Below are 13,323 nucleotides of genomic sequence, written 5' to 3'. Positions count from 1 at the left end.
AAATTGAAGTAAATATGGAATAGAAATCTACTAGGCTCTGTCATGCATTCTTTTTTTGCTTTCATTGCTGAGGTACTTAACGGAGAAGAGAATGGTTATTATTTCTTCAGGTGCCTCCAAGGTAAAAGGGACTGCAGGTGTGTTGGAGGATAGGATTGGAATTTAGAACATCTGTAATGTCGAGACGTGGTTGTGAGGAGCTAGAAGCTATTCAGGGGAGCAAGTTTGACACAAACACTAGAATGATCAACTTTACAAAAAAACAGATGCAGAGCAAGTGCTTAGGTAAGTTACTCTTCAGAAAGAAGAGGTACCAGTAGGTACCATGGATCACAGTCTGGATAATAATTATATCTCAGTGTTCTGAAGAAGGCAAACGCAGGCATGCATAAACAGTTTCAGAGCCTGTGAGACACATCTTTCTGCTCCACTGAGCACTTTAAGTCTCAGTCGTCAACCGTATGCATTTCTGGGTGCTGCAGTTCAAGATCATAAAGACTATTAACAGAGACCAGCAATGAGAGTGATCAGTGTACCTGATCACTCTCATTACACCTGAGTATAACCCCTGAGTTACCCCTGAATACACCTGAGTGTAAACCCTCAAACATCTCCTCTCTGAACTGAGAAGTCCCTGCTTCTTAATCCTCTCTTAGAAAAGGCACATGCTCCATCCCCTGGATCCTTTTGGTTGCCCTTCTCTCTATTTCTATTTTTTTTTTGTAATTGCACTACATCCTTTGTGAGATGTGGAGACCAGACTGTGCAGGTTAATGAAGATGTGGGCACAGCAGTGTTTTCTGTGTCAGCAGAACGACATCCTTTCTCTTCACAGTATCCTTTTTGAAATGTCCAACATTTTGTCAGCTTTTTTTTTTTTTTTTGGCTGCTGCTGTACGTTAACTTATGATTTCATAAAGCTGTCAGCAGTGAGTCTAGGACTCTCCTAAACTGTAATTCCTCATTCTAAGATAAACGTTGCGAGGCACGGTTTAGATTATTTTTTTATATATACATTGCCCCACATTTTATACCTGCTGTTCATTTTCACCTTTGCCAGCTCAATTTTGTGAGGTCCTTCTTTTTCTTTTCCCCCCCTTTTTTTTTTCAATGCCACTGACATGACATTTGACTGTCTACTACAGCATGATGTTACCTGTAAACTTTAACATTTCATGGATCATACCAATGTCCATTGATTAAGATGTTGAATAAAAATGATCCCAGCATGGATCCTTGTGAGACCTACCGTCTGTCTTTCTCATGCTGAAAAGTGGCCGTTAAGCCTTATGTTTTGTTTCCTGTTCCTTAGGCAATTTTCAGACTGTATAAAAAAACCCTCCACCAGTCCTGTGGCAATGTAGTTTCTTTAACTGTATTTGGGGAGGAACCTTGTTAAACACATTATGCCTACTGGATGCCTTTTACCCTCATGTTTATCACCCCCTTGTTGAACTCCATCAGGTCGGTGAGGCAGGCTTTCCTTTCATAGCCATTGTGCTGGCTTTTTCCCAGCAGATTGGAGTTCCGTTCCAGTTTCTCTTTTAGTATTTAATATTAAAATGAATATTTAGATCTGGGAAAAATAGTAGAGATGAAAGATCATTTTCATTGTTGAGAGAATTGCTTTAGAGCATAAGATTGAGGGAACCTGTGTGGATATTGAGAGGTATCCGATTGCTTGGCCATGAGAAAGAATGGGGCAAAGAGCTCTCTAATGTAGCAGGGTAAAGATATTGGGACCGCATGACTGAGTGTTGAATCCAGATGTATTCAGAATAAAGATGCGGGTGACTATGAGGAAGACTGGAAAAATACTAAGGAAGATGTTTTGGCAGCATCAAAACAAGGCAGTGTATGAGATACACACTTAAAAAAACAACATTAACAATATATACGTAACAGGGAAATTCTGTAGCCCGTTGTTTTCGTGAAGAGGTTATACTGAAATGATCAGATGTTCTTTTTTGTCTCAAAATACATGATACCATGAGTAAAAATCACAAAGTGTCCTATACAGATTTGCACACAAGAAATTCAGGGTGGTAATGAAACATGAGCTTGTTAAGAATATGTCCGAGACCTGTTCAGAATATTATTCAGATCCAGTTGCTCTTTGCTGAAGTGCCTGTTGACATGCACTGTGTCAATATTAAAAAATAAATTTACTGTAGTTCCTGGTGTGTTTCATAGTCCTTTTTGGCTGGGTACTGCTTTTGGAACCAGTTTAGTGCCTTTGTGCTCAATATTATGGGCAGTTAGAGGTCTCTCAATGAATGTAGAGTGTCCACATACTTCCCTTGCTGTGCATCTCTGCTTTCTGTTCCACCAAGTTAAGCCCATTGGTCCTTTGTACTTTTCTCCATGAAGGTATGTGTTTGTGATAATTAAGTAATTTCTTAATATTCGTTTGCTAAATTATGTAATTGGAGGCGTTTAATGACAATGGAGTGTTACTTCCTGTAGTGTGTGGAGTGTTGCTGGGTTAAGAATTAAAACGTGTTTGTGGTAGCACAAATACAGATTTTGAGAGAGAGAGAAAGACTAAAAGTATCATTTAAGCCACTGTTCATTTTCCTTCTTGATTGAAGGCAGAGGTATTACTGTTTCTGCATTTTCCTACCATAAGGAGCAAACGTGTCTAAAGGATGCAACTGGGCAGCATGATCATACTTTTGCAAACGGAGGCCACAGCAAGAAGATGTATGTCTTGTGCTTTGGTGTGTGTACAATTAACAATAGATAGTCATGCAGCCGTTGTACTTGTTACCCACATGAATACAGCATTTAAACAGATGCCTAATGTGCCAGAGAGAGGGGGAAAAATTTAGAACAGTATCCAGAGGTTGTTTTCTTTCTACTTTTCATCGTATCTAGCAGTATGCTGCTAATGAATGAAGGAGGAGGTTGAGCTAAACCCTGTCTGGAATGCATGCCTGTGGCCACTTCATGCTGATTCCAGCAAGAACATGACTTCCAGGCTGATGGGGTCAGTGATATGATTTGATGGGACACTGTCCTATTCCTGCTCTCAGCTCCCCATTTGACATCCTCCCCTTCTTCCCCCTCCCCCCCCCCTTTTTTTTTCTTCCTGTTGTACAAGTGAGCTGCACAACTGGTGTATCACATTAGTAAAACCAATGGACTGCAGGATCCGAACGGTGAGGAAAAAAAAACCCCAAACCTTACAAAAACAGCATCTGTACTTCTCTGTTGTGTATAGTTGGAACTGGAGGAATCTGCAAACAGACTTATTTCAAGAGAATGAGAGCTTCTAGGGGGCCAGAGTGTTTCTATAGTTTAATCGTTCTTGATCACTTGGTCCGACCTTATTCTGCTCCGTACAGAGATAAAAAGTACATCAGAGAATAGCCAGATCTCTGGGAAATGGCCCTCCCCTTAATCATCTCAGATTGTCTGGAGAGGGCTTGCTGTCTGTAACCAATAATCATGTCACTAAATTTCAGTCATTCCCTATCAAACATGTGATCTGTTGGTACAAGATCAAGCTGTCACTGAAAACTAAATAGTCTTGGTATAAAATTTAACTGAATTAAAGTGTAGGCAGTCAGAAGACAAGCTTTTGTTGAAACTGTTTCAGCTGTGCTGCTGCTACTTGCTATTCTTACATGCACACTTGATAAACAAAAAAATGGAAGACTTTTAGGACAGAGGAGATGAAAAATTTCTGTCTGTTTCACTGATGGTGAACTCAAATTCCCTGGGGATCTTAGCACAGAAAAATGCATCAGCATCATAACGGGCACTCATCTGCAGCACGACCCCCAGAAGACAAAGCAACGTTTTACCTCTTGGGATTAACAAACATGTGTGAGCTTTAGTACGGTTGTTTGGTAGTCAGGTGATAGACTGCCCATATGGCCTCATACCTAATTCTGGTATTAGATTTGTTTCTCTTTGAAATACTAGGTAGAAGCATAGATTTATTCTGTCGTCATTTGTTCCAGTTCTTAACTCATAAATACAAAATTTTAAAAGATGTTTTAAGAAGTTCTGTATCTAAATCTCTTTTTCTCACTTGCAAGCTTTTCTTGGCAAGGCTTTTTCTTCATTTGATGAAGTTTACTGGGGTCATATAGAAATGCTTATAGAATATGTGTGGCTTGTATCAAATGAGTCTACTATTTCTGTGCTCTACATACCAAGGTGAATTTTTATGAGTTCTTCAGGCACCTGCACAGTTGGAATCCATTCCCAAAGGGCAGCAAGGCACTTCTGGTGGTGCCACGTTTCCCAGCTGCACAGGGAAAAGGGAGAGAAGCAAGTTTTTTTCAGACGCCTAAAACCTTCAACTAAGTGAACAAATATCCCTATCTCTTTAAAACTCTGCCTCTAAATTTTTTTTCTGGGGGTTTGGACCTACCACTAAAGTGAGGATTTCTTGACTCAGGTGCTCTGTTAACCCCCAGATGTAAGAAAAGTAATTGAGTAGTTAGTGTTTTGGAGTGGAGAAAATAGAAGAAAATATTTTTCTCCTAAGTACAATGAAGTTGAAAGGTTTAATTTAAAAATAATTGCAAGCATAAGAAATTGCTTTTTTTTTTTTCCTGTCTTATAATACTTTATCATTGGCATTTTAGTACTCTGAGGAAGTTATAATTTGTAGGACATTTTAAGCAAAGGAGAAAATGTGAATGTTACATCAGTGTTATGTGAACATCATTGTTAAAGCCTGATGGAACCATAAAGTATAGGTTTCCCCTCACTCTTACATGATTTTCTACATCCATTGTAGATCAGATCCTCATAATATATTTCAGATGCATTAAGTAAAGTCTATACTTTACTTAATCTATTATTTTTAAAGGGAGCTGCAACCATGATTCTTTAGAGAACTCTGTAATTCATTAAAATAAAAACAAAATACACAACTACCTCTAATAAATGTTTTGATTAAAATGGACATTTCTGAACCTTCTACAGACAATACCCGCTCAGATGTGACAGCATTTGTGACATCACCAGTACAGACTTTCACAAGGATTTTGAAGTCAGTGTTGTAAGTCAGTTTCCATTTTGTTTTTATTAATTAGAAAATTGTGCTGTTTGCTTTCTAGAGGAAAAAAAATCCACTAAAACCATACCAAATTGGTTTTGTTAATTCAATATTAATGCAAATATATTTTGGAAAATTACAGTTCCTTATTGGTCCCTATTATTTTGGTGTCACAAATGTTAAATATTTGGTGTCAGTTAATAATTGTATATATAATCAGTCTGAATTTCAGAAAGGCCAATTTTAGGAAGAGATTATCACAGTTTTCTCTTGTATAAAGTTTGCCTTTGGCATTGAATAAAATAATTTAATTGAATAAAATAATCCCAGTTTGCTGGGATTTATTTAAGGTCATCTGATAAAATATTAGATTGCCCTTTGTGTCAAAATTATTTTGGAGGCTAAATCAGTAAAAACTGTTCAGTAAATCAGATTAGAAAAAAATGTATGCTTGTAGTAGAGAAACCACAAGACGTGCATGTTAGTGAAAAACAGTAACAAACCTTATCCTGAGTTTACCACATCTGGTTAGATAAATTTGTGTGTCTTACCTAGGTCAGTCATTTTTCAGTTCCACCTTGTGGCTGGAATTTGGGGGTTCATAGTTAAAAGCTCTGTTTTTAAAATGTTCTAAAAGAGTGTTTGAAAATGAGACAAAATTTTTGTGCTAGTAAAATTGCAGGTTCAAGAATTTCACGTTTCTGCTCATGAGCAAAGCTTTCTTTTAATTCAGAGGAGTGGAAAAACTAAGCCTTTAAAAATATTTCACTTGCCTGAACCTTTATTCCAATTGTAATGTAACAAAATCATGCAAGATAAAATACTGTAAAATGTGTATATTAAAATTAAACTGTATTGTGATTCATATGTGGGTGTTAGGAGCAGTTTTATTCATTCTGAGGCAGTAAAATATTGTAGAAATATGTAGAATCCTGTGGTTAAAAACTGGAGTTTTTTTTTTTATTTATTGTTTCTATTGCTTTAATTATAGTCTGCAAGTTTAAGAAAATACATTAATGACCAAGTTGTTCTCATCTTCTTGGTGCTGTTTCTAGTATGGGAAGTACTGCATGGCTAACTCAAAATATCAATTTGCACTGGGATCTCTGTGTCGCTAAGATTTTGTTGACATCATTAAATTGTAATTGCTACTTCACAAATACATGTCAAAGTACTTTATTTCAAGTGATTTTTCACATTGAGAATTTTAAGTGAATTTTCAGTTATTTGCCTGAGTAGAAGGATTCGTGCATACTCCTTAAACCTTACAAATTTTTTTATCTATAATTTTTGTACATACAAGTATAAAAAAGGTTGTCAGGATATATTCTGACACAGGTCAGAATATACTTTGTTTATATAAAATGTGAAGTTGTATTAGGGAATTTCTTGGCTTAACATTGTGTCAGCGGTAGCATCATTGCTTAATGATGCAGTTGATCTTAGAAATTTGAATCATTCAAACCTGCTTTTGTAGCTTAACTGGAAAACAAGAATTGCAGTCACGTGGTAGACTAGCAGTCCAATAAATCAGTCATTAATCTTGCATAAGTTCATGCTGATGCCTCTTCTCCCTTGCATCTTTCATGCCTCCAGCCTATTATTCCCGTTTCTCCTTTGTGCAAATAGTCGTACAGTGAGCTGAAATAGGTCAAAACCTTTTTTTTTTTTAAATTTTTTTTAGGGTGTGCTTCTGGTTAGATGATTTTGTAGGTGTGTCTCAGCTGCATGGGTTGGCTCAGCTGACACGGTGGAGCGGGACATGGGGTGCACAGCACACTTCTTCACACATATTCCTTGCCATCCCAAGCACATTGTGCTGGTGGTAGGTTGCACATAAGATGACCCAAAGTGGCCAAGGACTGGGACTTTCATTCACTGTTAGCACTGTCTGGCTGAGTAGCAGATTTGTGATAGGACAGAAATACATAGCAGTTAAAAGGAACATTCTGCCTCTGTTGAATGTTTACTCCAATTTCCTCAACGTGAGACTTTCTTTCCAAAAAAAAAACCCAAAAAACAAAGAACTTCTACAGGAGTTCAAAAATTCCTTACAGCACTGAAGGAGAGGCTTGATTTTTCTAAAGGTGCGAAGAGATACTCGGTGCTGAATTGGTGGGAGAGAGGCTGCATTGTCATGGTGCAGACTCCAGCTGTAACTGTAGGTTCTGGATGCTTGAAAATCCCCTCCTGAACTCTTCTGAAAATTCGTTCTTTTCAGATGACTGGTATTCTGCTGTTGGTCATTTGTGACATTAAATCCTTTAGCCATAGACTTTTCTTTGAAACTGAAGCCTAATCCAGTCATTCTCTCCCCTCCTCTGTAACTCCAGTGATTTATTATTATTTTTTAAATTTATTTAGTTGGTTTTGGTGTGTTTTGTCTCTGAAGCCCTTCTGTTCTCTTGTAATGATTATTATTTTTAAATACAGGTAGCAGAACTGTAATCATTTATCATGAAATGATAATATTTTTAGTGTTCCTAAAATTTTATACCTTCACAAGTGATAATATTTGATTTTCTTTCTTTACAATGATGCACACGTAAGCAATGGTTGCATTAATTGGTCTTTGGTGGTTAATTTAAAACTGCACATCTTATATGAGTATTAAAGATTGTTCCTGTATTTATTAATTTCAGTAATTCTTCAGTGCTTTTCATCTCAGCTCACTGGAATAGCATTGCCACTCAGAAATGCTTCACATTCTTAGTAGTCTTGAACAGTTTTACTGCCTTGCAGTACATACAGTGGTGATCACAGATCACTGATGTATATATTAACTAAAAATGTTCCTAAAAAAGAACTATAGAGCATTAGTAATTGAAGTTTGACCATATGATCCTGCTTAGCTGTCTTTCTTTTACCCAGTTTCCCATTTCTATTTTGTTCCACCACACAGCTTTTTTTTTTTTCTTCTTCTCTCTCAGAGCTACTGTTTCCTTAGACTTATTAAAAGCTTTTTAGAAGTTGAAATAAATTGTGTCAGTTAGTCTTTGTCCATTTTATTTTCTTGACGTTTTAGAAGAAATCCCTTAGGTATGATGGGCATGGTTTTTTTACTGAAAGGCAGCGCTGCTTTGTTTATCTTCTGTCAGTTTGCGTTAGTTAAGAGTATGATTAAAAACAGAATTATAAGCAGTTTTCTTAGATTCCCATCCAGCCAACTGACTTGAAATTTTCAAGTATTTTTCTAACTGGTTTTCATTCTTCTTTGGGGGAGGGAGTTCTTCTCTAGTTCATTGCACTAAAACACCTTAGTCCCTAGCACACTGCTCCAATACCTCATTTTTGATCCGGAGGCAGTGAAAGTATTTGTGTTACCTGGAAAGGCACAAAGCAGATTTCTGTTGTTGTCTTCTGAGGTGAAGGCTAATAGAAAGACACCCTTCTGGTTCTTTGCAAATACCAGGATCCTCACTTGCAGACTTTATTTTTTGTCTGGTTAATTTTTCACCAAATTTGCATCTTCTGCTTGAGATTTTATTTCCCTTGCTTGGAAGTTCACTACATTTTATTTTCTATAAACAGCACCTCTAAGATTTATTAGTCTTGCCACTGAAATACAGTGTTTTCTTTAAATAAAGAAACCTACATTTTCCCACCTTAGGTCAGCTGGTTCCTTATCTTCTGTGCTTTCTGTGTAATTTGTTGGCATAAGCAGGGTGAAAAGTTGGAAGTGTGTGGCAAAGAGTGAGCAGACCCGGAGGGTTGAATGGTATGTTTTCATGATTTTGAAGATTCTTGTGAATGAAGTGTTTGAATTGCTAACAGAAATACTGGAAAATACGATCAGGAAGAAAACGGGATGGAAATGGGGGGGTGGACTTGAAGTCTTTGTCTCCCTGCCATGCCACACTCTGAAGTTTAGTTTCAGCGTGTTAAGTTTATGGAGCAATTCCTTTTCCAAGTAGGATGGAACTTAAGTGTTTTGGGGTTTCCCTTAAATGCTTCTTGAATTAATTCCTCTCTCTTCTCCTACATGGATGACAAGGAAAATGTGTCCTGCTTGTGCATTTTAGAGTCAACCGTATCAAGGAGTACTGGTGTCAATAAATTACTTCTCTGAACCTTATTATGTATGATATTTAGCCAGTTTGACAGAAATAAAAAAAAATCCTTGAAGTGGACAGTATTTAAATTTGGGGGCATGGGATTTTCTGCAATTAACTAGATTGCTACGGTAAGCCAATATATTAAGCTCAGGCAGTTTTGTTGCTAATTACACACAACTTCTCTGGAGTATCGGATATTCAGATCCATTTTATGAATATGGTAGAGAGAATAACAACTGTAAAACAAAGCACTGTGCATGTAAGTGACTGTTAGCGTGTATTTCAGAAGGGATAAATGCTCACCATATGGTACAATTACTGTGTCCAAGTTTTCAAATTAGCTTCTCTCATCCTCCTTATTACTGTCTTTAAAAAGAGAGGAAAAAAACCCAACATGATTTATCTACTCTGCAGCAGAACTCTTGACGCAAAACAGCAGCCCAGTTCTGTCCAGTTTTTTTTTCCTAGCATAATAGAGGCTGTCGGACTTTTTTATACTAATTACTGTGTGAGCCTCAGATGAACCCCCTTCAATTCACAGGGCTTTGTTAAGGGAGGAGCTGTCAATGTGTCTGCCCGTTTGCAGCTGTGCTGTGGCTTTAGCTTGCTTAACATTATGCTGCTTTTTAGACTTGACAGAAGGGATTTTTTTTTTTTTTTTTTTTTATTAAGGCAAAGCAGCCTTGTAGCGAAATGGTTTAAGCAGCTGCATTGTGGGGAAGCACAAAGAAGTTATTATTGTGTCTGTTTAGGGGGGTCGGATGGAGGGGGGAGATATTCGGCTGCTGTTGATGCCGATTGTTGACTTGCCATCTGCCAGATAGGGAGAAGAAAAAAATGACAGCTCCAGCAGGGTGTTCAAGAGGTTGTTTGGAGAGACGCATAAACATGTGCAGATGTCGAACTGAATAATGGCAAGAACTTGAGACGGTTTATGATGCTGCTGTTGTGTGTGCATATACAGAATGAATGTATGTGGAGATTTGGTTAGGAGGAGGGTACATATTAATTATCATTGTCCCCCACCGCCTCCTTTACTTCTGTTAATTAGTTCAGGAGTTTAATATCTTCCCTCCTTCCGTTGTTTATTCCTAAAAAGAGCCTTTTCTTGCAGCAAAGAAAACTTTTGATTTCTCCATGTGGTGGATTTAAAGAAAAAAAAAAAGTCTTGATAAATTTGGTACTTGGGGAAGTAGAAAGAATAATGCAGTTATTTCAGTCTCAGACATTTGGTGGACAGGTGCTACACAAGTTCTTATGTAGCTTTGTCTACCTCAAGACTGATACGTTGCATACCCTTACTACTGCATCCTGAGCTTTTCTTATGCAGACATTGCCAATCGGTGATTGTCTGGCATTATATAGTAGACAAGTAAATGCTAGGGGTTAGCATGAGATTAGCAACTAATTTTCTCTTTCACTTGATCTTATTTTCATTTTTTTCTCCAAAGGCAAGGAGCTGGTCAGCCATAACTTGTGTACTTTCCTGTTTGACAGTTCCAAATAAAAAATGAATAAATAAAAAATTGGATCACTATATAGGAATGTTTTTTTTTTTTTCTTTCTCTAAAATCCTTTCTTATTTCTTGTTTGGTGAGTGCTGTTCAATACCAGTTTCCAGGATAATGTGAAAGAAATATGAAAATGGATACAAATGTGAAAAGAAATTAAGCTTGCCCCAAAAGGCTAAAGGAAAGCAGTATCTTATCCAAGTGATCTCTTAGTTTAAAAATACAAAAGGGAACTTGTAAGTCTTATTTATTTTTCTTAAATATTATGTGCAAATTCAGCAATCTGATATCTGTATTGAATTGAAAAGTGGAGAATGAAATAGTGGTTGAGGTGTACTGTGGCTCTGGGTTGCAGATTGTCTTCCAGTTACCAGTATATATCAGGGATTTTTGGTTAGTTACAGTATGCCTTAAATATTACCTGAATGAATCTAACCACTGTTTAACCCCAAGATGCACCCCCTCCCCCAACTTTTCTTACGTCTTCCGTCTTAGGTCTAATAGGCATCAGGTCCATAGGTCATTGATAACAATAACTGCTTATGGGAACATTTCATGTCTCCTTTTATCATCATCTTGTCTGAGCAGAAAAAGTCAATTTTGGATTATGTCTTTAACTGAAAATTCAGGTGCGACTGCCTCCTACCCAAGTACTGACTTCTGCATCTGAGTCTAGATGCAGGTCAGTGGCACTGCAGATGGTGAATTGCTTTTCGCCTGTTACCTGGGTTGTTGGTTCTTCTCTACAGAAGTGTTCCATTTGCTGTGTCGTGTCATGGCTGGTATGAAGCCCAAGGTACTCTGAGCAATACCGTGTCATTGTTTATCATGATTTTATGCACCCAAAGAGTTTTCAAGTAAATCCTGAAGCATACAGTGGTAACAAAACTGTTCTTTCAGCTCAAGCAGTTTGAGGAATGTTTCTATGTGTCTCAGGCTGATTGTTTGCAAATGATGTGGGCTAAATGGTAAAATGAAAATGTTGACCTTAATCGTGTGCTTGAGCAAAAAATTCAGATGAATGAGGTTAGTGCTCGTTTTTTGGCACCTGACAAGGTCTTGGGCTAGGAGCATATCTAGTGACAAGCATAAAGTTTAGAGGAGCTATTTTAAAATTATTGTGATGTGCCAGTTGTAAAAGTGAGACGGTTTGCTTTGCAAAAACATGCTAGGAAGTATACCAGCTTTAAGAGGGGAAAGACATAATTTTTGACAACACAATAATCTGTCAAAGAAACTCAACTCAATGATAATGCTATTGTCAAACTTATCATACTCTTTTTGCAAACAATGGAAAGTTTGAGGTTTCTTACGTAAACTAGAGTTGGCTGTTATACAAAAAGTTGTAAGTAGGGAATATTAAGATGATGTTTAATTCAACATAGCTACATGTAAAAATCATTTACATTTTATCATCTTATTTAATAGATATATTTCTACGAAGTACATGTATTTAAATCATTACTGCCGCAGCTATCTTTTTCAGTGTAATTTATAGATAAATATTTGTACACTTGTCCTACTCTTAAAATACTTGCAAAATCTAAAAAAGGTCTTTTGGTCTACTAGTACTTGACCAAAAAAAAAAGGAAAGTCTTATGTTTTCTGTTATACAGTCTACTAATTAATGCTGATAGTTCTGTATAAAAAATTATAAATATTTAAAAGTACTGAGAACTTGAAGTTTTTTTTACCAATAAAAAAAACCCTCTGAGACTTTATTTTTTTTAAATTGCACTTAGTACAAATACATCTCAATACTATTAAAAACTACAAAACTCCTTGTAGAAGCAGCTGAATACTGTAGCATTTTGTGCTTTGATACTGTAAAACCATAAGCAAGAGAGAGATTTAAGAAATGTGAGCAGGGCTTCCAAATGTTTCCAGCATATACACCTTGTGTTTCATTCTTGAATAGCAGACATTTAGAAAATATTGATCTCCTTTGTTGTTCAGGGATGTCAATGCAATCCAGTACCATGTTATTCCAGACGGTATGTGTTAATATCAACTTCTGTTTAATTTATTTATTGTTCTAATTCTTATCCTTTAAGAATGGAGGGGAAGTGAGAGTGATGTTGAAATTGGCAAGTTTTTCTTCCTGTTGGCTCAAAATGGACATGGTAAAGGTCAATTCTCAATTTGTCAGGATGTCAGATAACTTCGTATTTCTGGTACAGATTTCTAAAAGGACAAAATTTTGTGCATATCAAAATTGAGTATGAATTGCTACTGCTTATTTTCCATGAGATGCCAAAACACATCGGTAATTTTTAGATACCCATTTAGAAAACTGCTTGCCATTTGAATAGTGGCATGTCTGTCTTTTACGGAATATTTTCCTCTTGATTTTTATATATTTTAAAGAAACGATTATTAATGCAACAGGAAAGGTTTGAATAAAAAACAGAAGCTGAAGTAAGGTTGCATTTATACAAGACAGGACACTGACTCACTCCAGTAGTTGTAATGAGATGATGGGGGTGCGTGGTGATTTGAGCCCTAGTCAACCTCTCACTTTTGTAGGTTGCATTCAGAACCTGAGAGGAAGCAAACTCAGAAACAGAAGCAGGGAAGAACTTCCCACTGAGAAACTCAGTTCTTCCTGTACCTGTATGTGCAGAGAAGTACACTGAGACCACGGAGAATTTCTTAGTGCCTCCACCCTATGTGGTGACTCCATCTCTGCTTGGAACTTGCCTGCCTTACCTGTAGCAGTCCTTAATTTTGATCACAACCT

General features: G+C 37.0%; 1 protein-coding gene across 4 annotated transcripts in view; it reads left to right on the top strand.

Moving 5' to 3' along the window:
- AKT3 (AKT serine/threonine kinase 3) overlaps window positions 1–13,323 on the top strand; it is a 153,544-nt gene that overhangs the window by 59,095 nt on the left and 81,126 nt on the right. The window contains exon 2 of one of the 4 annotated variants that reach the window (XM_083829613.1): window positions 4,945–5,020. The exons of the other annotated variants lie outside the window; for them this stretch is intronic. The gene's annotated coding sequence lies outside the window, so the exon portion shown is untranslated. The remainder of the gene's footprint in view (window positions 1–4,944; window positions 5,021–13,323) is intronic. 4 annotated transcript variants of the gene reach the window in all.

This window comes from Anser anser (genome assembly GCF_964211835.1).
Source record: "Anser anser genome assembly, chromosome: 3".
Lineage (NCBI taxonomy): Eukaryota > Metazoa > Chordata > Aves > Anseriformes > Anatidae > Anser > Anser anser.
The sequence above is the reverse complement of the archived record's forward strand: the minus strand, read 5'-3'. Positions and strand labels throughout refer to the sequence as shown.